Source organism: Balaenoptera borealis (assembly GCF_965194805.1).
Source record: "Balaenoptera borealis genome assembly, chromosome: 6".
Lineage (NCBI taxonomy): Eukaryota > Metazoa > Chordata > Mammalia > Artiodactyla > Balaenopteridae > Balaenoptera > Balaenoptera borealis.
In genome coordinates, this window is record NC_138863.1 from 94,147,501 (window position 1) to 94,169,427 (window position 21,927).

Consider the following 21,927-nt stretch of genomic DNA (forward strand, 5'->3'; position numbering starts at 1 on the left):
CTTTGTTCTAAAGCAGAGACTAACACACCATTGTAAAGCAATTATAGTCCAATAAAGATGTTAAAATTAAATACATAAATAAATGAATAATTTCTGCCCCCCCCCAAATTAAATCTTTTTTAAAAATAAATTAAAAAAAAGAGCACTCAATGACATGGAACGCTAAACCTAAGTATTTTCAGTACTATAGTAAATGTAAATGGATTAATATCTCCTATTAAAGTGTAATTTTTTATATTATGTGCAATTAAATTTTTTTCACAATATACAGGTAAAATAAAAGAATTACATTAGAAAGGAGAAAACATTCCATGTATTTAAAAACAATAAAACAATAAGCATAGAATATGCATCTTAGATTTAAGTAGTCTTTAAGTTCAGAACAATTTGTCATTATTGTAATTAGTATTATTATACCAATTTCTTTAAAACATTTCAATACTTGTTGTATTTGAAAAAAATACTTTAATATTTTTTCTTCTCTCTTTTGTGGTCTAATACATGGTAAGTATTTAGCTGCTAACATAACTTAAAAATATATTTTGTTTTTTTTACAGCCGAACAAAACTGAATCAAGAAGAAATAGATAACTTGAACATACTGATCACTAAAAGCAAAATAGAGGGCTTCCCTGGTGGCGCGGTGGTTGAGAATCTGCCTGCCAATGCAGGGGACACGGGTTCGAGCCCTGGTTTAGGAAGATCCCACATGCTGCAGAGCAACTGGGCCCGTGAGCCACAACTACTGAGCCTGAGCGTCTGGAGCCCGTGCTCCACAACAAGAGAGGTCACGATAGTGAGAGGCCCACGCACCGTGATGAAGAGTGGCCCCCACTCGCTGCAACTAGAGAAAGCCCTCGCACAGAAACGAAGACCCAACACAGCCAAAATAAATAAATAGAATTAAAAAAAACATAGAATCTGTAATTTAAAAAAACTCCCTAGCAACAGAAGTCCAGGATCAGATGGTTTCACAGGCAAATTCTACCAAATATAAAAAGCAGAACTTACACTGATTCTTCTCAAACTCTTCGAAAAGATTGAAGAGTAAGGAATACTTCCAAAGACATTCTATGAAGCCACTATCACGCTGATATCAAAAACAGATGGGGAGGGGGGACTTCCCTGGTGGCACAGTGGTTAAGAATCTGTCTGCCACTGCAGGGGACATAGGTTCGAGACCTGGTCTGGAAAGATCCCACGTGCCATGGAGCAACTAAGCCTGTGTGCCACAACTACTGAGCCTGCGCTCTACAGCCCACGAGCCACAACTACTGAGCCTGATAGCCACAACTGCTGAAGCCCACGCACCTAGAGCCCATGATCTGCAACAAAAGAAGCCACCACAATGAACAGCCTGCACACCACAACGAAGAGTAGCCCCTGCTCACCGCAACTAGAGAGAGCCCGAGCACAGCAACGAATGCCCAATGCATCCAAAAATAAAGAAAGAAAGAAATTTACTTAAAAAAAAAACCAAATAAAACAGATGGGGACTTTTCTGGTGGTCCAGCAGTTAAGATTTCGCCTTCCAGTGCAGGGGGTGCGGGTTCGATCCCTGGTTTTGGAGCTAAGATCCCACGTGCCTCACAAACAAGAAACCAAAACATAAAACAGAAGCAATATTGGAACAAATTCAATAAAGACTTTTAAAAAACACACAGAGAAAGACACTACCAAAAAAGAAAACTGCAGGCCAATATCGTTGATAAATATAGATGCAAAAATTCTCAACTGAATATTAGAAAACCGAATCCAACAACACATAAGAGGATCATACACCATGACCAAATTTGATTCACCCCAGTGTCACAAAGCTGTTTCAACATATGCAAATCAATCAACATAACATGATACACCCCATCGACAAAGGAAAAACAAGAAACAAACGATCATCTCAATAGATGGCGAAAAAGCATTTGAAAAGCTTCAACATCCATTCATGGTAAAAACACTTACCAACGTGGGTACAGAGGAAACATATCTCAACATAATAAAAGCTATTTATGACAAACCCACAGCCAATATAATACTCAACGTTCATAAGCTGAAAGCCTTCCCGCTAAAATCTGGAACAAGACAAGGATGCCCACTCTCACGTCTTCTCTTCAACATAGTACTGGCAGTCCTAGCCACAACAATCAGACAAGAAAAAGAAATATAATCTAACCAAATTGGAAGGGAAGAGGTAAAGTTGTCATTATATGCAGATGACATGATAATATATATAAAGGAAACCCTAAAAATTCCACACAAACACTACTAGAACTGATAAACAAATTCAGCAAAGTAGCAGGATACAAGATTAACATATATAAATTGGTTGCATTTCCTGGTTTTTCTTTCTTTTTTTTTTAAATTTATTTTGGCTGCATTGGGTCTTCATTGCTGTGCACGGGCTTTCTCTAGTTGTGGCCAGTGGGGACTAGACTTTCTTGTGGTGCGCAGGCTTCTCGTTGCAGTGGCTTCTCTTGTTGTGGAGCACGGGCTCTAGGCATGCAGGCTTAAGTAGTTGTGGCACATGGGCTCAGTATTTGTGGCTCACTGGCTCTAGAGTGCAGGCTAAGTAGTTGTGGCACACAGGTTTAGTTGCTCTACGGCATGTGAGATCTTCCTGCATCAGGGCTCAAACCCGTGTCCCCTGTATTGGCAGGCGGATTCTCAACCACCGAGCCACCAGGGAAGTCCCTGGTTGCATTTCTTTACACTAACAATGAAATATCAGAAAGGAAATGTAAACAAGCAATCCTTTTTTTAATGGCATCAAAAAAATAAAATGCTTAGGAATAAACCTCACCAAGGAGGTGAAAGACTTATATACTGAGAACTACAAAACATTAGTAAAGGAAGCTGAAGATGATTCAAAGAAATGGAAAGACATCCCACGCTCTTGGATGGGAGGAATTCATACTGTTAAAATGGCTATACTACCCAAAGCAATCTACAGATTGAATGTGATCCCTATCAAATTACCCATGACATTTTCCCCAGAACTAGAACAAATAATCCTAAAATGTATCTGGAACCATAAAAAGTCAGAAATGTGAACACAATCCCCAGGAAAAAGAACAAAGCAGGAGGCATAACCCTCCTAAACTTCAGAAAATACTACAAAGTTACAGTAATCAAAGCCGCATGGTATTGGCACAGAAAGAGATACATGGATCAATGGAATAGAATAGAGAGCTAAGAAATAAACCCACACACCTATGGTCAATTAACCTTTGACAAAGGAGGCAAGAATATACAATGGGGAGAAGACAGTCTCTTCAGCAAGTGGTGTTTTGAAAGTTGGAGAGCCGTATGCAAATCAGTGAAGTCAGAACATACCCTCACACCATACACAAAAATAAACTCAAAACGGCTTATATGCTTAAATATAAGATAGGACACCTTATAACTCCTAGAAGAGAACATAAGCAAAACATTCTCTGACATAAGTCATACCAAAATTTTCCTAGGTAGTTCTCCCTAGGCAGTACAAATACAGTAAGTCACCTACATATGAACCTTCAAGTTGCAAACTTTCAAAGATGCAAACGTCCATTCGCATGTCCAATCATGTAAGTTAGTTCACGTGTCTGGCATACATTGTCACGTGCGTGCTTCCTCTATATGTGGTTGTGCTTTTGTGTACTTTACAGTACTGTATAGAGTACAGTAGTACAGTACCTTTATTTCAAGCCCCAGATGTCTGGAAGCAAGCGTAAAAGCAGAGGTGATGTAGCTGGTACTGTTAAGAAGCGCCAAGCGATAATGACGGAAACAAAAGTGAAAGTAATTGAGAGAGTGGAGCGAGGCAAAAAGATGTTAGACATCGCTCATTCTTATAACATGAATCATTCAATCATTGGCACGAATCTAAAGAACAAGGACAAGATCATGGAACATGTGAAGTCTGCTGTGCCGACGATGTTGACAAAATATCCAAGAAGCATGGAAAAGTGATGGAGGAGATGGAGAAACTTCTCAGTGTGCGGATGCAGGATCAACATCAGCACTGAGTCCTGCTCAACTTAACGCTGATTCAAGAGAAAGCTAAAAGCCTTTATGAAGACTTGAAGAAGAAACATGGCAAAGAATCAGAGGGCACATCTTTTAATGCCAGCCATGGCTGGTTTCATCGGTTCAAGGCTAGAGCCAGCCTTCACAATGTAAAAGTAAGTGGAGAGACAGCAAGTGCAGATAGGGTAGCTGTCCAGGAACTTCCAGAAACACTTTGAGATATTATTGATGATGGTGTGTATTTACCCAACCAGGTTTTTAATGTGGATGAGACACAACTGTACTGGAAGAGGATGCCAGACCGAAGTTACGTCAGTAAGGAGGAAAAGTTGATGCCGGGCTGTAAAGCAGCAAAGGATAGGCTAACTGTTGTTTGGTGGCAATGCTTCCAGTGAATTGAAGCTGAAACCTCTCTTAGTTTATCATTCACGGAACCCAAGAACCCTTAAAAACATAGCCAAGGGCTCTCTTCCTGTTGTGTGGAAGCGTAACCCCAAATCCCGGATTACACAGGCCATGTTCCAGGACTGGTTTTGCCACCACTTTATCCCAGATGTAGAGAAATATTGCTTGGAGGAGGACGTTCCAGCAAAACATTCTTTTGCTGCTCGACTATGCTCTAGGCCACCCCCCATTCATGGATGACTTTCATCCCAACGTCAAAGTACTGCATCTGTCACCAAATACTACGTTGCTCATCCAACCTATGGACCAGGGCGTTATAGCGACGTTCAAGAAATATTATTTATGTCACACTTTTTGTCAGGCAGTAAAGGTAAGTGACAAATCAGGAACAACCTAGGGACAACTTTGGGAGGACTATAACATCTACAAGACCATAAAAAAAACATTGACTTTGCATGGTGTGAGGGTATGGCGGTCACGATGAATGGGGTTTGGAAGAACCTTTGCCCACAGTTTGTTCATGATTTTTGTGGATTTGAGAAGGTAGATCAGAAGTCCGAAGAGGTCTTCAGCAACGTAGTGACCCTCAGCGAGAAGCTGGAGCTAGATCTGCAAGAGGACGATTTCGCTGAACTCCTTGCTGTGCAACATGAGGAGCTTACTGATGGAACTGGAGGCCCAGAGAAAGGATGAAGAGGGACAGGAGGAAGAAAAAGTAACTGAAGAACTGAAGAGATTCACGACACAGAAAATGGCAAGGGAATCTTCGTTATTTGAGGAAGCACTGTTAGTTTTTGAGGCACAGGACCCGAACCTAGAATGGGACCCAAAGGTGGCAGCAGCCATTCAGATTGCAATCCAGTGCTACCTTGTCATCTATGATGAGAAAAAAAGAGCTACTACCCAGACATCAATGGATCATTCTTTCAAGAGGGTAGATAGAATTAAATCCAGCAAGGAACCAGAACCTTTGCCATCAACGTCAGGTATGAGTGAAATTGCAGCTTGCTCTCTGTCTCCTGCTGCTGATAATCCTTCACCCCTACCATCTCCCACCTCCCCTCCCTCCTCCAATCAGTAACTCTGCTCGCCTGTTCCCTCGATGCCAGCCCGAGTATCCCAGCTGTTCTACTGTATTACTGTACTTTTCAAGTTACTGTACTGTAAGATTAAAAATGCTTTCTTTGTTTTTGTGCTTGTTTTTTTATGTATTGTTTGCGTGAAAAGTATTATAAACCTATTACGGTACAATACCATATAGCCGACTGTGTAAGTTGGGTACCTAGGCGAACTTTGTTGGACTTACAAACAAATTGAACTTACAAACGCACTCTTGGAACAGAACTTGTTCATATGTAGGGGATTTACTGTAAAAGCAAAAAAGAAACAGGAACTAATCAAACTTATAAGCTTTTGCACAGCAAAGGAAACCATAATCACAATGAAAATACAACCTATGGACTGGGAGAAAATATTAGCAAATGATGAGACCGACAAGGGCTTCATTTCCAAACTATACAAACAGCTCATACAACCCAATAACAAAATAACAAATAACTCAATGGAAAAATGGGTAGAAGACCTAAATAAACATTTCTCCAAAGAAGACATACAGAGTGCCAATAGGCACATGAAAAGATGCTCATCATCACTAATTATTAGATAAACGCAAATCCAAATTACAATGAGGTATCACTTCACACTGATCAGAATGGCCATCATTTAAAAAAAAATCTACAATTAACAAATGCTGGAGTGGGTATGGAGAAAAGGGAACCCTTCTACACTGTCGGTGGCCATGTAAGTTGGTGCAGCCACTATGGAAAACAGTATGGAGGTTCCTCAAAAAAACTATAAAGAGAGTTGTCATATGATCTAGCAATCCCACTTGTGGACATATATCTAGACAAAACTATAATTCAAAAAGATACATGAAACCCTATGTTCATAGCAGCACTATTTATAATAGGCAAGACATGGAAACAACCTAAATGCTCATTGAAAAATGAATGTATAAAGAAGGTGTGGTATACGTATACAATAGATATTACTCAGACATAAAAAAGCATGAAATAATGCCATTTGCAGCAACATGGATGGACCTAGAGATAATGATACTAAGTGAAGTAAGTCAGAGAGAGAAAGACAAATACCATATAATATCACTTATATGTGGAATCGAAAACAGGACACAAATGAACATGTCAGTGAAACAGAAACAAACACACAGATATAGAAAAGAGACTTGTGGTTGCCAAGGAGAGAGTGAAGGAAAGATTGGGAGTTTTGGAATAGCAGAAGCAAACTATTCTACATACGATGGACAACCCACCACGACCTACTGTATAGCACAGGAAACTATATTCAATATCCTGTGATAAACCATAATGGAAAAGAATATATATAGATATATAGATACATAGATATAGATATATAGATATAGATAGATAGATAGATATAAAACTGAATCACTTTGCTGCACAGCAGAAATTAATACAACAATGTATAAAGGCTGCAGAGGGTGTGGAGAAAAGGGAACCCTCCTGAACTGTTGGTGGGAATGTAAACTGACACAGCCACTATGGAGAACAGTATGGAGATTCCTTAAAAGCTAAAAATAGAACTACCATATGACCCAGCAATCCCACTACTGGGCATATACCCGGAGAAAACCATAATTCAAAAAGATACATGTACCACAATGTTCACTGTAGCACTATTTACAATAGCCAGGACATAGAAGCAACCTAAATGTCCATCGACAGATGAATATATGAAGAAGATGTGGCACATCTATACAATGGAGTATTACTCAGCCATAAAAAGGAACAAAATTGAGTTATTTGCAGTGAGGTGGTTGGACCTAGAGTCTGTCATACAGAGTGAAGTAAGTCAGAAAGAGAAAAACCAATACCGTACGCTAACACATATATATGGAATCTAGAAAAATGGTACTGACGAACCTAGTGACAGGGCAGGAATAAAGACACAGAGGTAGAGAACGGACTTAAGGACACAGGGGGGGAAGGGGAGACAGGGACGTAGTGAGAGAGTAGCACTGACATATATACACTACCAAATGTAAAATAGCTAGTGGTAAGCTGCCGCATAGCACAGGGAGATCAGCTCGGTGCTTTATGTCCCCCAGAGGGGTGGGATAGGGAGTGTGGGAGGGAGGCTCCAGAGGGGGGGATATGGGGAATATATGTATACATATAGCTGAGTCACTTTGTTGTAAAGCAGAAACTAATACAGTGTTATAAGGTAAGTATACTCCAATAAACATGTATTTTAAAACCCCACAACATTGTAAATCAACTACACTTGAAAATATTTCTTAAGTGCAAACAATTTTCTGAATGTAAGTTTTACTGTGTGTGTGTACCACAGGTTCAATATATATGAATTATGTCAAATTGATTACATTGCTTTTCAAAATAAAGAATTTTTGATATTTTACATCAGCTTCATGTCATAAATGCAGAAAAACTATATTATTTTTTTCTAAAGTTCAGAAATAGCCATTTTGCTCATTCGGTATACTATAAACCATTAACTATTAAAAAGGGATTCGTGACCTCTTCCTTCCAAAGAAATATTTCTCCACTCACACAAGCTTAATAGAATGTTCCGCCATGAACTGACTTCCCACCTTAGAGACACGAGATTTGCATCCTGAAACCTCTTTCTTGCAAAAATGTCCAATTATCATCCTAGCATTACAGAAAAGAAATGCTTTTTTCCAGATCTCAAATTCCATACAACTTTAGTCAAGACATCATGTATGTTTTTTTCACACACACACAGACTGTATTTTATTTTTACAAGAGATAAATCAACTGACACCAAGCACTGTAAATGGATGACCACAAGAAAAGCAACAATGATTGCAATTACCAAACACGAAACACACTCATACTATGTCATAACATTGACATTCAGTCCAGTAATCCTCCACTGTAACAGCTCCTTTACTTTGCAGTGAAAGACATCATGTATTTTTAAATAATCAGCACTCACCTGAGGTCTTTAAAACTCAACATAAACATAATTTTGTGTTCTCTTTCATTTACTCTGGTTCTAAGTGGTCATTTCTAAACGAAAGTATTTAAGTATGTTAACGTCATCTTATAACATCATATTTCAAATGACTACCGTGTCTCCAAAGATGAAATATGAGGAACTCACAATTAGGCTCTCCAAAGTTTTGCTCTCTGAATGTGTATGACCCTTCTGCTGAACTCCACACTGTTCATTATTCTCTGAGAATATTCTTTTTCTTGTATGGCCATCTCACATGCTCTTTCATTTCATGAAGTTTTTTCCTACAATGTTATGCCTAGTTTATTTCTGAGAATATGCATTATTTCAGAATGATATTTATAGACACAAAGACTTCTCTATAATTCCGGGAGAGTTTCAAGAACTCCTTCTTCTTTTTTTTTTTTTTTTAATACCTAGATTCTGAAGCTCTCCACAAAGCATTACTAAACTTGCATTTACATAAGTATCTACATATTAATCACACTTTAATGCATTCACAATTGTATTATGATTTATTGCTAATTTTGGAGCTGTCTTATTTACCACCCTCTTGGAAATCACTTTAATATTTGCACTTAGGACTTGAAAGAGAATGGATAAATAAAAACCTGAAGAATATGCAAATACAATTTATATATTTCTCATAAAATTAGGTGATTATCTAACCTTTATCCAGAAAAAAAGAAGAGCCCAGATACTCTGCAGGCATGATCCTCGAGAATGTGTGGTCTTCCAGCAGGAAAACATGCAGTAATCCATGTGGCAGAGTTTACCTGTGACCAGCTGGGGTTAGTGACCTATGCATTCCTTACATGCAACATATCAGGAGTGGAAAAAGGGAATTTGTCCGTTGTGGCAATAAGTATAATGAAGATTTGTAGCAGGTCATGCTCATATGTTCAACACAGGTACAATCAAAAGTTTGCTCAATTCTGGTAGATCTAAGTCTGTATCTGTTACCTTGTCTTTAACGAGGAAATGTCAGAACTGACTTACCAAAAAAAAAGTGTTTTGTTTGTTTGTTTGTTTTAATTAGAGTCACGGTGAGTAAGGCAGAGTTCAGAACAGCTAATGTGACTTAGTGATTCTCTCATCAGGAAATACAGTTTCTACTTCCCTGTTTATTCTCCACATCCTGTAGTAAGTAAAGTTTCAATGAAAGATAAATCTACAGCGTGAAAAGAAAAGAAAACTTACATGTGTTGATAAGGTCATTTTGACAGGTTTTACCACGTATGTCAGTGTTTCTGGGGATGGACACAAGCCAGAGCTCCCTACTCTGACATTTTCACTGCTGTCATTCCCCTTGATCCTCAATTTGAAAGTGGATAAAAATGTTTTCTATGCTTTCTTCTTTAAGAAATTAAATAAAGAATGCTTTCTAGACATGATCCTCTAATGATTTGCAGTCAGTGGTCATCAACAGAGGAAAAGCACAGAATCTCATCCCCACAGAAGGGTGACATTCAGTCAGGTAAGAAAATTCTCCCCGAAATCAGAGCTTCATCTTGAACATGCAATCAAAGGCTTTCACAGGTTCTTCATCACTCTGCACTCAGCCCTACCATAGGGGATTGGCTCTGAGAATCTCACATCAGATGACTGACAAACATGTCATAGTACACTGATCTGGTACCAGATCCTGCCTCTCTTAATGATCTCCCACAGGGACATTGGGATATTCTAGGATATTTCCTGGAGCCCTCTATTCTACACAGGTACACTTCCAAGTAGAAACAGAAGCTTGGATTCTCACTGGGACCCCTGCTCTGTCCAACCAACCTCCCTAGAAATATGATGTTCTAATCTCTCCTGATTAGAACATTTCAAGGTCTCTCCCTGTGCTAATTTAATAAAGGTAAAAGAGAAACAAGAAAGAGCAAACTATGCAGGGAGCAATATATAAGATTCCTTTACTTAACGTATTTATCTGATATACCCAAATACTGAGAAATATAGATTCGTTTCATAATGTTCAAGAAAAGAGGAGGAGGAACCTCCATGCCAACAGTATATATAAAATGGAATCAATATTGCATAAGCTCCAGCTTAAGCTTAGCTACGAGGTACTAACCCTTCTCATAAAGAAGCAATAGTTCTCCATCATTTGAAGCACACTGAGGACTCAGACAGCTCGACACTGAAGGTGTAGCCTCCTCACTCGAATTCTGTACCTGCATCACAGAGCAGTGAAATATTCCCAAAGAATTATTAAGGATGAGGGGGGGAGGCGAAATAAAAAAGATGAATCCATCGTCTGTCCTACCGTCTGTTCTGTTGGATATTACCACCATCTTGGCCCAATATGACCTTCCCACTTTTCTCTGGGTCTCCCTACTTTCCACCTCCATCCTCTCATTATATCTTACCTACACTTGGGAACGACTCTAGTTTTTCCACTTATCTTTATCAACAAGTAATCCAAATAGCAACTGTGTATATAACTCCTTAGAAACCTCAGGTCTGACTCAGTAATAATACATGACCTTCAAAGTCCAAAGTTTTCCTAATCCCCTTTATTATTATTATTATTTTTTTCTAATTTCCATGTACTTACACTCTTAAGACCTCCACTGTTCTCAGGTTCGTCTTCCCTGCAAAATCTGTCAACCTAGACATAGACTTAAGTACCACCCTCTAATTATCTCCTAGGGAATCCAGTTTTTAAAAAAGCCTCAGCAAGCCTTATGGACTTTATTAAAGACTCTTTAAGATAACCCATGGGAGATAGCAGCACACCCACAGATATCTATCTAATACACCCTCAGAGTAATTTCTTTTCTCTTTTATAAAGTCTCTTCTGGCCAATGAAGACTCTCAGCTCTTCTTCTTCAACATATGCAGTGTCTCACCCTTCTGATTACTCTCTGCTCTATCCCAGGTCCACTCCCTTTCCTGATATTACATTCTTTCCCAATTTTGTATGTTGGTAAAATCAAATAACATAAAATATAACATGTTAGTTATTATAAAGTGCACCGTTCAGTGATATTAAATGCATTCATATTATTGGGCGATCAACATCACCATTTATCTTTCTAATTCTTTTCTACGTTTTAAAACTGTAACTCCATATCCTTTAAATATAACTTTCCTTTTTGTTCCATAACCACCTGAAAAGCGTCATTACCCTCCCAATTTCTATGGTTTTGACTACACTAAGTACCCCCATATAATTGAAATAAGTAGTTGTATTGTTATGACTCACTAAAAGTCACAAAAATGGCATTTTTGGTAGCTAAATTTCCTCAAGATTCATCCATGTTGTAGCATATTCCTAGATCTTTTCCTTTTTAACACTGAATAATATTGTATTATATGGGTATACCACACTTTGCTTGTCCAGGAACTAGTGGATGAACACTTAGGTTGCTTTCATATTTTAGCTACTGTGATTATCACTGCTCTAAACACTGGAGTACAAATATTTCTTTAAGACCCTGATTTCAATACCTTTGGGTATACCTCATAGTAAAATTCCTGGATCATGTAGTAATTCTATTTTTCAATATCTGAAAAATTGCCATACTCTTTTGCAAAGCAGCTGTATCATTCTGCATTCCCTCTGACATAGCACAATGGTTCCAACTCCCTCACATCCTCACCAATAGTTGTTTTCTGCTTGTGTATGTGTGTGTGTGCTTGTGTGTATATGCATGCACACAAATATATAAACATGCATTTAGTGATATGGAGCATCTATTCAAGTGCTTAGTCATTTGTACATCTTTTTGAAGAACCATCTATTCAAGTCTTTTATCCATTTTTGAATCAGGGTGTTTGCCCTTTGTTTAGCTGTAGGAGTTCTCTGTATATGCTGAATAGAAATCTCTTGTCAGATAGATGGCTCTGAAATATTTTCTCCCATCTTGTGGGTTGCCATTTTATTCTGTTTACATTTCTTTGATACACATTTTTTTTTAACTTATGTACTGCAAATTGTTTATTTTTTTGTTAGCTGTACCTTTGTTGTTCCTTCGTTTCATATGGAGGAAAACACTGCCAAATCCAATATCATGAAGCTCTTGTCCTGTATCTTCTCCTAAGACTTTTTATATTATTAGGTCTTCTATTTAGTTTCTTGATACGTTTTCATTAATTTTTGCATATGATGTTAGGTAAGGGTCCATCTTCCTTCTTTTGCATGTTGCCCACAAGACTTCTCAGCACCATGTGTTGAAAATACTATCCTTTCTACTTTGAAAAGTCTTGGCAAATTGTCAAAAATCATTTGGCCATATATCAGGGTTTATTTCTGGGTGTTGTATTCTATTCTATTCTATTGGTCTTGAATAAGGGAGAAAAGAGTATAACCTATCCAGGTTGATGAAGAACATAAAGAAAGACCAGGACTGAGAATTAGGAGGGCAATATAAAACAGCAGGGAGTAAAAGACAGTGTGAGAGAAGATCTTGTATTTGCGAGTTCATGGAAATAGGATCATGCTAAAACCACTAAACGCCTGACTTTGAACAATACGGTAAATGTGCCAGCAAGAAACATAACACTTACCCATCTCTGGGAAATATAGTATGGGCATAAAGATACACTACACATAAATATATTAAAAAGGGAAGGGTTTTCATGGTGTGAGAATATTGTGGCATTTGAAATACAATTCACTTCTGTTCTACCATTGTCTCTAAAATTTATCAAAGTGTATATACAAGCAATTCCAATTCTGGTAATGTGCTTGACAGGTTTATATATGAACTTCAGTGGAGCAGTAAATGTACATTCATAGTAGGACTGTTCCCTAAACCAAAAAACAAAACACAAAAACTGCAAAGACTAGAGTTCACTTTGTCAACACACATACAGATGCAATGATGGTCAACGGTCCGAAAACAGAAGGTGAGCATGGGTGAAAGAGGTTAATCCCCAGGCTGGGGTGGGGTGCAGAGTTTGAGGGTAACACAAGTAGAAAAGGCTTTTGTCCTATCCTTGATTTTTGAGGTATGGAAATTCACAGGTCACTACCTTCATTTCAAACTGAATGAATGCACTATTCAATTTTTTTAAACAGGTGAAGTAAACATGAGTGATAATAAATTTCAAACTGTCGCTAATCAAATAAGATACTAAGAAAACTTAAATAATATGATTTAAGAATGAAGTAGAGAGATTGTCCAACATGGTAGCATTCAAAGACCCAGAGCTTGATGCCTCTCATGGGCACACCAAAGTCACAACTGTTTACAGAACAGCAATTGATGAAAAAGGCCGGGACCTACCATAAAAGATGTTTTACAGCTAAAGATATAAGGAAGGCACCTCGACAAGACAGAAAGGAAAGGCAAAATCTCAATAGAGTCAAGACCCATACCACCAAGTGGGTGGCCCACAAATGGGAGAATAATTACAATTTCAGAGGTGCTCCCAGGTAGCAAGGGGTATGAAGCCAACATCAGGCTCCCAAGCCCAGGGATCCTGTTGTGGAAAGAAGAGTTCCTAGAAAGTTGGGCTTTGAAGACCAGTAGTGCTTATTTTCCAGAGAGCCAGAGGGTTGTGGGAAATAGAGATTCCACTCTTAAAAGATGCTCACAAAATCCCACGTGATCTGAGAATCAGAACAGAAGCAGTCATTTGAAAGGATCCCGGGTCACACCTACCTCCTGATCTTGGAGAGTCTCCCAGAGAGGCATGAGGCAACTACAGCACAGCCTCAGGGACAGAGACACTGGCAGCAGCCATTCGGGGGAGCTCCTTCTACCTCGTGGATGCTGGTACCAGCAAGCATAATTTCAGAATCCTCCCTGCAGCTTATCAGCCTCAGGACCGAGCCCCACCCATTTCCACCAGACTACAGACACAAGTACTAGGATGCTGCAGGCCAAGCAACTAACTGAGCAGGGGCATAGCCCCATCCACCAGCAAACAGGCTGCCTTCAGATCCTCTCAGTGCACAGCTGCCCCTGGACATGGGTCCAGCCACCAAAAGCCCCAGGACCAGCCTCCACACCTCAGTGGACAGGCACCAGCCCCAGAGTCCCTGGCCCCTCTGACAAGTGAGCCTGCTCTGGCCTTGGAGTCAGCCTCACCATGGGCAGGTGGTAACTGCACAGGGACTGGATGGAGCTTGGACCTACCCAACAGCAAACCTGCTTTAGCAGTGGGATCAGCCTCATACACCAACAGGCACACACCAGCTCCAGGAATACCACAGCCCAGCAGCCTGTGTAACCAGGCCACTTAATTGCAGGCCAGAAGCAGCCATGGACTCAGCTGGGTCCTGACCCCGCCCATCAGAATGCCAACACAAGATTAGGGATACCCCCGGCCCTGCAGAGAGCTGTGTCAGGAACAGTGATCCAACACCAACTCTGTGGCTCCTGGGCCCTGCAGCCAGAACGCAGAACCTGTCTCTTCCTCCCAGTAGCCAGCATAGCCCCAGAACCAGTGACTGGGCACTAGGCCTGATATCACCTGGACTGCAATTCTACCCATAAGTGAACCAGCACCAGATTTGGTGTCCCCCAGAGTTGTGCAGCCAGCTGCCTTATGATTTAGTCTCACCAAGCAGCACAGACAGCCTCCATACAAGGCAGAGCCTGGCAAACAAGCAGTCTGGGGGCAGCCAAGCCTACCAGACTACCCACAGTAGTCAGCCCGCCACAGCAGAAGAGCCCAAGCAGCCCACATAGGGGGTACACCTAGAATATACAGCTCTAGTGACCAGGGGAGAGGGGGCTGCTGGGACCCATAGGACAGCTCCTACAAAAGGCCACTTCCCCAAGGTCAGGAAATGTAACGAACCTACTACACACATAGCAATAAAAACAGGAAGTTAAGAAAAATGAGGTGACACAGAAACACGATCCAAATGAAGGACCAAGATAAGAATTCAGAAGAAGATCTAAGTGAAGTGGAGATAGCCAATCTCCTCAACAAAGGGTTCAAGGTAATGACTGTAAAGATGATCAAAGAACTCAGGAGAAGAATGGACGACCAGAGCAAGAAGTTAGAATTTTTTTAAAAAGAGTTAGACCATTAAAGAACAACAAAACAGAGATGAGGAATACAATAACTGAAATGAAAAATACATTAAAGGAAACTACTGTAGACTAAATGTTACAGAGGAATGAATCAGAAAACTGAAGGACAGAGTACTGGCAATCACTGAAGATGAACGGTAAAACAATAGATTAAAATGAAATGAGGAAAGTTGAACAGACTTGTGAAACAACATCAAGTATACTAATATTTGCATTATACTGGTCCCAGAAGCAAAAAGGAAAGACAAAGCAGTGTAGAACATACCTGAAGACATAAGAGTTGAAAACTTCCCTAACCTGGGAAAGAAAACAGACATCCAAGTCCAGTAAACACAGTAAGGCCAAAACAAGATCAACCCAAAGAGGACCACACCAAGACTCATTGTAATTAAAATGGAAAAAAAAAAATAAAGATAAAAAGACACTATTAAAAGGAGCAAAGGAAAAGCAACAAGTTACAAACATGGGAAATTGCATAAAGTTATCTGCTGACTTTTCAGGATAACCTCTGCATGCCAGAAGGGAGTGGCATGGTATATTTAAAGTCATGAAAGGGAAAAGCCTATAAGCAAAAATACTCTACCCAGCAAGGCTCTCCTTCAGATTTGATGGTGAGATCTAAAGTTTTACAGAGAAGCAAAACTAAAAGAGCTCAGCATCGCCAAACCAGCTTTATGAGAAACCTCAAAGGGGTTTTTCTAAGTGAAAAAGAAAAGGTCACGATTGAAACATAAAAATTAGGAAAGGAAACTTACTAAAGGAAAAACCTCATTGGTTAAGGCAAATATTCAACAAAGGTAGTAAATCAACCATGGACACAGCTAATAGGAAGGATGAAAAAAAAACAGTAATAAAATCATCTATATTCACAATAAGAAGTTAAGGGACACACAAAACAGGTAGATGTAAAATATAAGGTCAAATTCAGTAACTGTGGGGGAGCAGAGTAACAATGCAGGGTTGTTAGTGTCCATGTGAAATTAAGAGCTCAGCAACTTAAATAATCACACACACACACACACACACACAAACAAAACTGAAAGAAATCCAAACATAATATTAAAGATAGTCCTCACATCACAGATGAAGGGAATAAAAGGGGAAGAAAGGAACACTGAAGAAATTAAAGAGGGATTCTAAAAATACCCAAGACAAATGAAAATGAACATACAATGATCCAAAATCTATGGGACACAGCCAACACAGTTCACAGGGGGAAGTTATAGTGATACAAGCTTATTCTTAGGAATCAAGAAAAATATCAAATAAACAACCTAACATTACACCTGAAGGAATTAGAAAAAGAAGAAAAAACAAAACTCAAAGTTGTCAGAGAGAAAAATTAAGAAAACTATACCATATGCAATGACATCAAAAAGAATAAGATACCTAGGAATAAACACACCTAAGCAGGTAAAAGACATGTGCTCAGAAATCTATCAGCCATTGGTGAAAGAAGTTGAAGACAACACAAAAAGATGGAAAAATATAGCATGTGCATCGACTGGAAGAATTAATACTGTTAAAATAACCATACTACCAAAGACAATCTACAGATTTAATGCAATCCCTATCAGAATACCAAAGCATTTTCACAGAACTTGAAAAAGTCATTTTAAAATTTGTATAGAAACACAAAGACCCCAAATAGCCAAACAATCTTGAGAAAGAACACAGCTGGAGGCATCACGCACCTTGACTTCAGACTATACTGCAAAGCAACAGTAATCAAAGAGAAAGGTACCAGAGCAAAAACAGACCCAAAGATCACTGGAATAGAATAGAGATCCCAGAAATAAGCCCACACACTTATATTTAATTGATTTATGACAAAGCAGGCAATATGGAGAAAAAACTGTCTCTTCAATAAGTGGTACTGGGAAAACTGGTCAGCTACATGGGAAAGAATAAAATTAGATTATTTTAGCACACCATATATAAAATAAATGCAAAACTGAATAAAGATCTAAACGTAGGACCAGAAACCATAAAACCCCTAGAGGAAAATATAGAACATTCTTCAACATAAATGATAGCAACAGTTTTAGGTTCAGTCTACTAAGGCAAATGAAACAAAAGCAAAAATAAACAAATGGGACTTCACTAAACTTAAAAGATTTTGCACAGCAAAGGAAACCAAAGGCAAAATGAAAAGACAACCTGCTGAGGGAGAGACAATATTTGCACATGATTAAGAGGTTAACATCAAAAAAGATGACCAAGCAAGGGTTCATACCTAAACTACAGAAACAGCACATACAACTCAATATCAAAAAAAAAAACACCCAAAATCTTTTTTAAAAAAATGAGAAGACCTAAATAGACATTTTTTCCAAGGAAAAACTACATATAGACAGTCAGAACTCACAAAGATGCTAAACATAGCTAATCGGCAGTAAAATGCAAATCAAAACTATGAGATATATCACCTCAGTCTTGTCAGAATGGCTGTCATCCAAAAGATCACAAATAACAAAGGTTAGTGAGGATGTGGAGAAAGGGAAACTCTTGTACACTCTTGATGTGAATGTGAAGTAGTGCAGCTACTGTGGAAAGCAGAATGGAGGTTCCACAAAAACCTAAAAATAGAACTACCATAATATCCAGCAATTCCACTGTTGGGTATATCAGAAGGAAACAAAAACACTATTTCAAAAAAAATAACTGCACACCAATGTTCATAACAGTGTTATTTGCCATAGCCAAGATATAGAGTCAAACTAAATGTTCATCAATAGCTTAGCGGATAAAAAAGATTTTTTATGATGACTTCAGCAAAAAATGACATTTTGCCATTTGCAAGAACATGGATGGATTTGGAGGGTATTATGCTTAGTAAAATAAGCCACAGAGAAAACAAGCATGGCATGTTATGAGAAAAAAAGCATGGTATGTTATGAGAAAACAAGCATGGTGTGTTATCACTTACACGTGGCATCTAAAAAAATTGAATACAACAACAACAAAAAAAACAGACTCACAGATTAAAGAACAGACTAGTGGTTACCAGCAGGGAGAGATAGGGTGGAGGGGCAAAATAGTGGTAGGAGATTTTGAGGTACAATCCACTATGTATAAAATCAATAATCTACAGTGATGTACTGTATAGCATGGGGAATATAGCCACTCTTTTATAATAACTACAAATGGAGAAGAACCTAAACATTTATGAATCACTATGCTGTACCTCTGAAACTAATATAATAATGTAAATTAACTATAGATCAATAAAATATAAAGTAAGAAACAATAAAGGGGAGACACAGATTATTAGATAGAAATCAATTAAATAAACACAAGTTTTGGAAATCAAGGAATTAAAAAACAACACGTAAGACACAACATTGGCATTTAAAGTGTACAATCTATTCATTTAAAAGAAATCATTTAAGTGGTAAAAAATGGTACCCATTCTCACAATTTTGTATATCTAGGATAAATTATTATCTACAAAAATATGTTACAAATATTCACTCAAAAAGAAAGAGAAAATTGGGATAAACCCATTTTAGTATCCAAATTTAATATCAAAGTCTCTATGCAAAATTGATTTGAATAAGCTCTGTTAGCCACTTCTAGTTTCTTTGTGATGTAAAATCTTTTAAAGCATAAAAATCAGCCTTTCTACATTATTCCATTAGACATACATAGAAGTTAAAAGAAATGAGAAGACAGAACAATCCACCAGGAAGGCGAATTTACTGAGAAACAGTCATTCGTTCTCCCTCCTCCTTTTCTTTTCCTCCTTTTCCAGGTCTCTTTCGGTTCCGATCAAGAGAAATCTTGAGAGTTCTGAGAATATTTCTTTGAGGGCTTCAAATCACCATACCTACATCCTCTGCCACAACTACACACACGGGAACAAAAATAAACCTCTGCTATCTACTCACGTAGGAGGGATTCATTCAAAATAAACTCCTACATGGAGACCAACAGGTGAGTTTTCTACCTGTTCTTTCTAATGTCCTTCCATTATAGTAAATCCCACACATTATGAGGAAGAAACGGTTATGTGAGCTTTTCCTTGACGTCAAAAAACTTGCATTCATTTCAAGTACCTGGTGATCATAGGGTACAGCCAGGGAAGGTGCCATCCCCCTTGGGGGGAGGGGCGGTGGATGGGCTCCCGCACCCATGCACCTCCTGATGCACAGATTCTGGAGAAACAAAGGGCGGTCACACCGCAGTCAGCCTGTCAGGCTGTCGGGCCACTGGGCAACCCGACCAGCCTGGAAGTGCCCCATCAGTTTGCTGAAAGCAAAACCCTGTCCCCCCTGTGAAGCCAGGCAATTTGGGTCAGAGAGTCAGAGGAGACCGGTAATCAACTCCTCCTCTCTGCTCACCTCCTTGGGGTTACAGCAAGCCCATCTCCAAACCCAAATCTGACCCTGGAGTGCCAAACTGGGAGTGGCAGGTGGGCTCTGCCGGTGCTTCAGCGCCCCCTGGAGGTTGTCTGCTCTAATGGCAACTCTCAGCCCTTCCTCCTCCTCCTTCCCTAGTCCTGGGGGCTGCCCTGGCCTCCTGCAGCTGCTGGCCTGAATTCATTCTTCTTTTTTCTCCAATTACAATGAAGTGTCTTACAGAGGTTTGGAATCTCTTGAAGAAGGAAGATCTTTTAGCCAATACACCTTAACCGTGAGAAGTTGGTTTCAAGAATGAACCTGAAATACTGTATTTTTCTCCTGATGATTCCAAGGAGAGACAGCTCAAGTTTTCTAAATCATAAGAAAAACCAAGGTAAATATGATATTCTGAGCCAGAGATGAAAAAGCAGTTTTTAGCACCCCCTCCTCATGTCATATGACCAGGATTTAAATCAATCAACTGCCACTGGTTTTTAAATCAAGTGACCCAACTTTAAATCCATCAGCTGCTTCCCTGTAACTCACGTGACTTGGCTTTGAATAGTAAGAAATGCAGAGGTATAAAAATGATGTTCTGAACAATAAATGGAAAGACAACATTTTAGAAAGTTTTTTCCTTTTCGAATGGACCATTCATTGCCTACAGAATAAAGGATTCCCTTGTGGATTTCTTGAACTGTAAACACATACATTGTCTCCGTTGGCTTGATTGACGTAGATTTGGGGGTTTTTTGTTGTTGTTGTTGTTAACATCTTTATTGGAGTATAACTGCTTTACCTTGTTGTGTTATCTTCTGCTGTATAACAAAGTGAATCAACTATTCGTATACATATATCCCCATATCCTCTCCCTCTTGTGTCTCCCTCCCACCTTCCCTATCCCACCCCTCTAGGTGGTCACAAAGCACTGAGCTGATCTCCCTGTGCTATATGCAGCTGCTTCCCAATAGCTATCCATTTCACCTTTGGTAGTGTATATATGTCCATGCCACTCTCTCACTTCATCCCAGCTTACCCTTCCCCCTCCCTGTGTCCTCAGGTCCGTTCTCTACATCTACGTCTTTATTCCTCTGCAGCGACTCCTGCTAGGGACGGATACTTCCTTTTATGCTCAGGGAAATCCCCTAGTTTGAATATGATTTGAGTCTGATCCTGTGAAACCATCAGAACTTCCCACCAGAGATAAATGAGGAGATTCTGGCCTTTATTAGTATGCATGATGAACACGGGTGTCCTGGCTGTACTTGCCAACCCTCCTATTTTACCCACCTATTTTTATCCACCTTCCTCCCTGTGAGTACCTTTGACCAACCCTGAGTTCAGACTCCTGACCTATTCCAGTGACTTTGTCAGCCTTTCTTTAAAAATGGACAGGTAATAAAACGAATTTAACCTAGAAGCAGCAGCTCAGTAAGGGAAATAAAATCATCAGAAGTTATCTAATCACAGCCACAGCCATCCAGGGCTCTGTCTTACCTGCTGGGTCATAAGAATGGGACCTTCCTAAACTTGAAGGGCATCCAATCAAATAAGTAAAGGTCTGCTCACCTCTGGCTCTTGGAGGGATTGCTAGGCACTCTACACAGTGTATACTAACTGCAAAACACTGTCATGGTTGTGAAACACCTATGTTCCAGGAAAGCTTTTTGGGGTGCATGGGGAAGGTTTCTTTTTGACATCAAGCAAAAAATAAATCACCAAGCTCTTTGAGCACAGGGGTTCTTAAGAGAGCAGTAGAAGGAAGGAATGGGCAGAAAAGACGATCTCCAGTGAAGTGAAGGCCGTTTTTCCAAAAGAGTAGGATTTAGTCTCAGTTTAAGGAGAACACTTTTAAATAGCTGGGACAGCTCCAAACTGCAGTTTAGGGAACGAGTGCTTCAAAAGAACAGTGCTTTAAAAGCCCTGGCAAGGCAGCAAGAGGATGAAGAGTTGGTTTTGCATAGTTTTGAACACAGGAGTAAAGAAGCAGAGGCATCTCTGACTAAAAGGCCCTGAGATCCTATGGCATCAATGGGTCAGTTGCAGGGGCAGGGGGTGTGGGGGGCGATATTTCTCTCTCAACGTCTCCCAGGGCAGCCACCCCTCCCGACCCCACCCCCCCACACCCTTCACCCT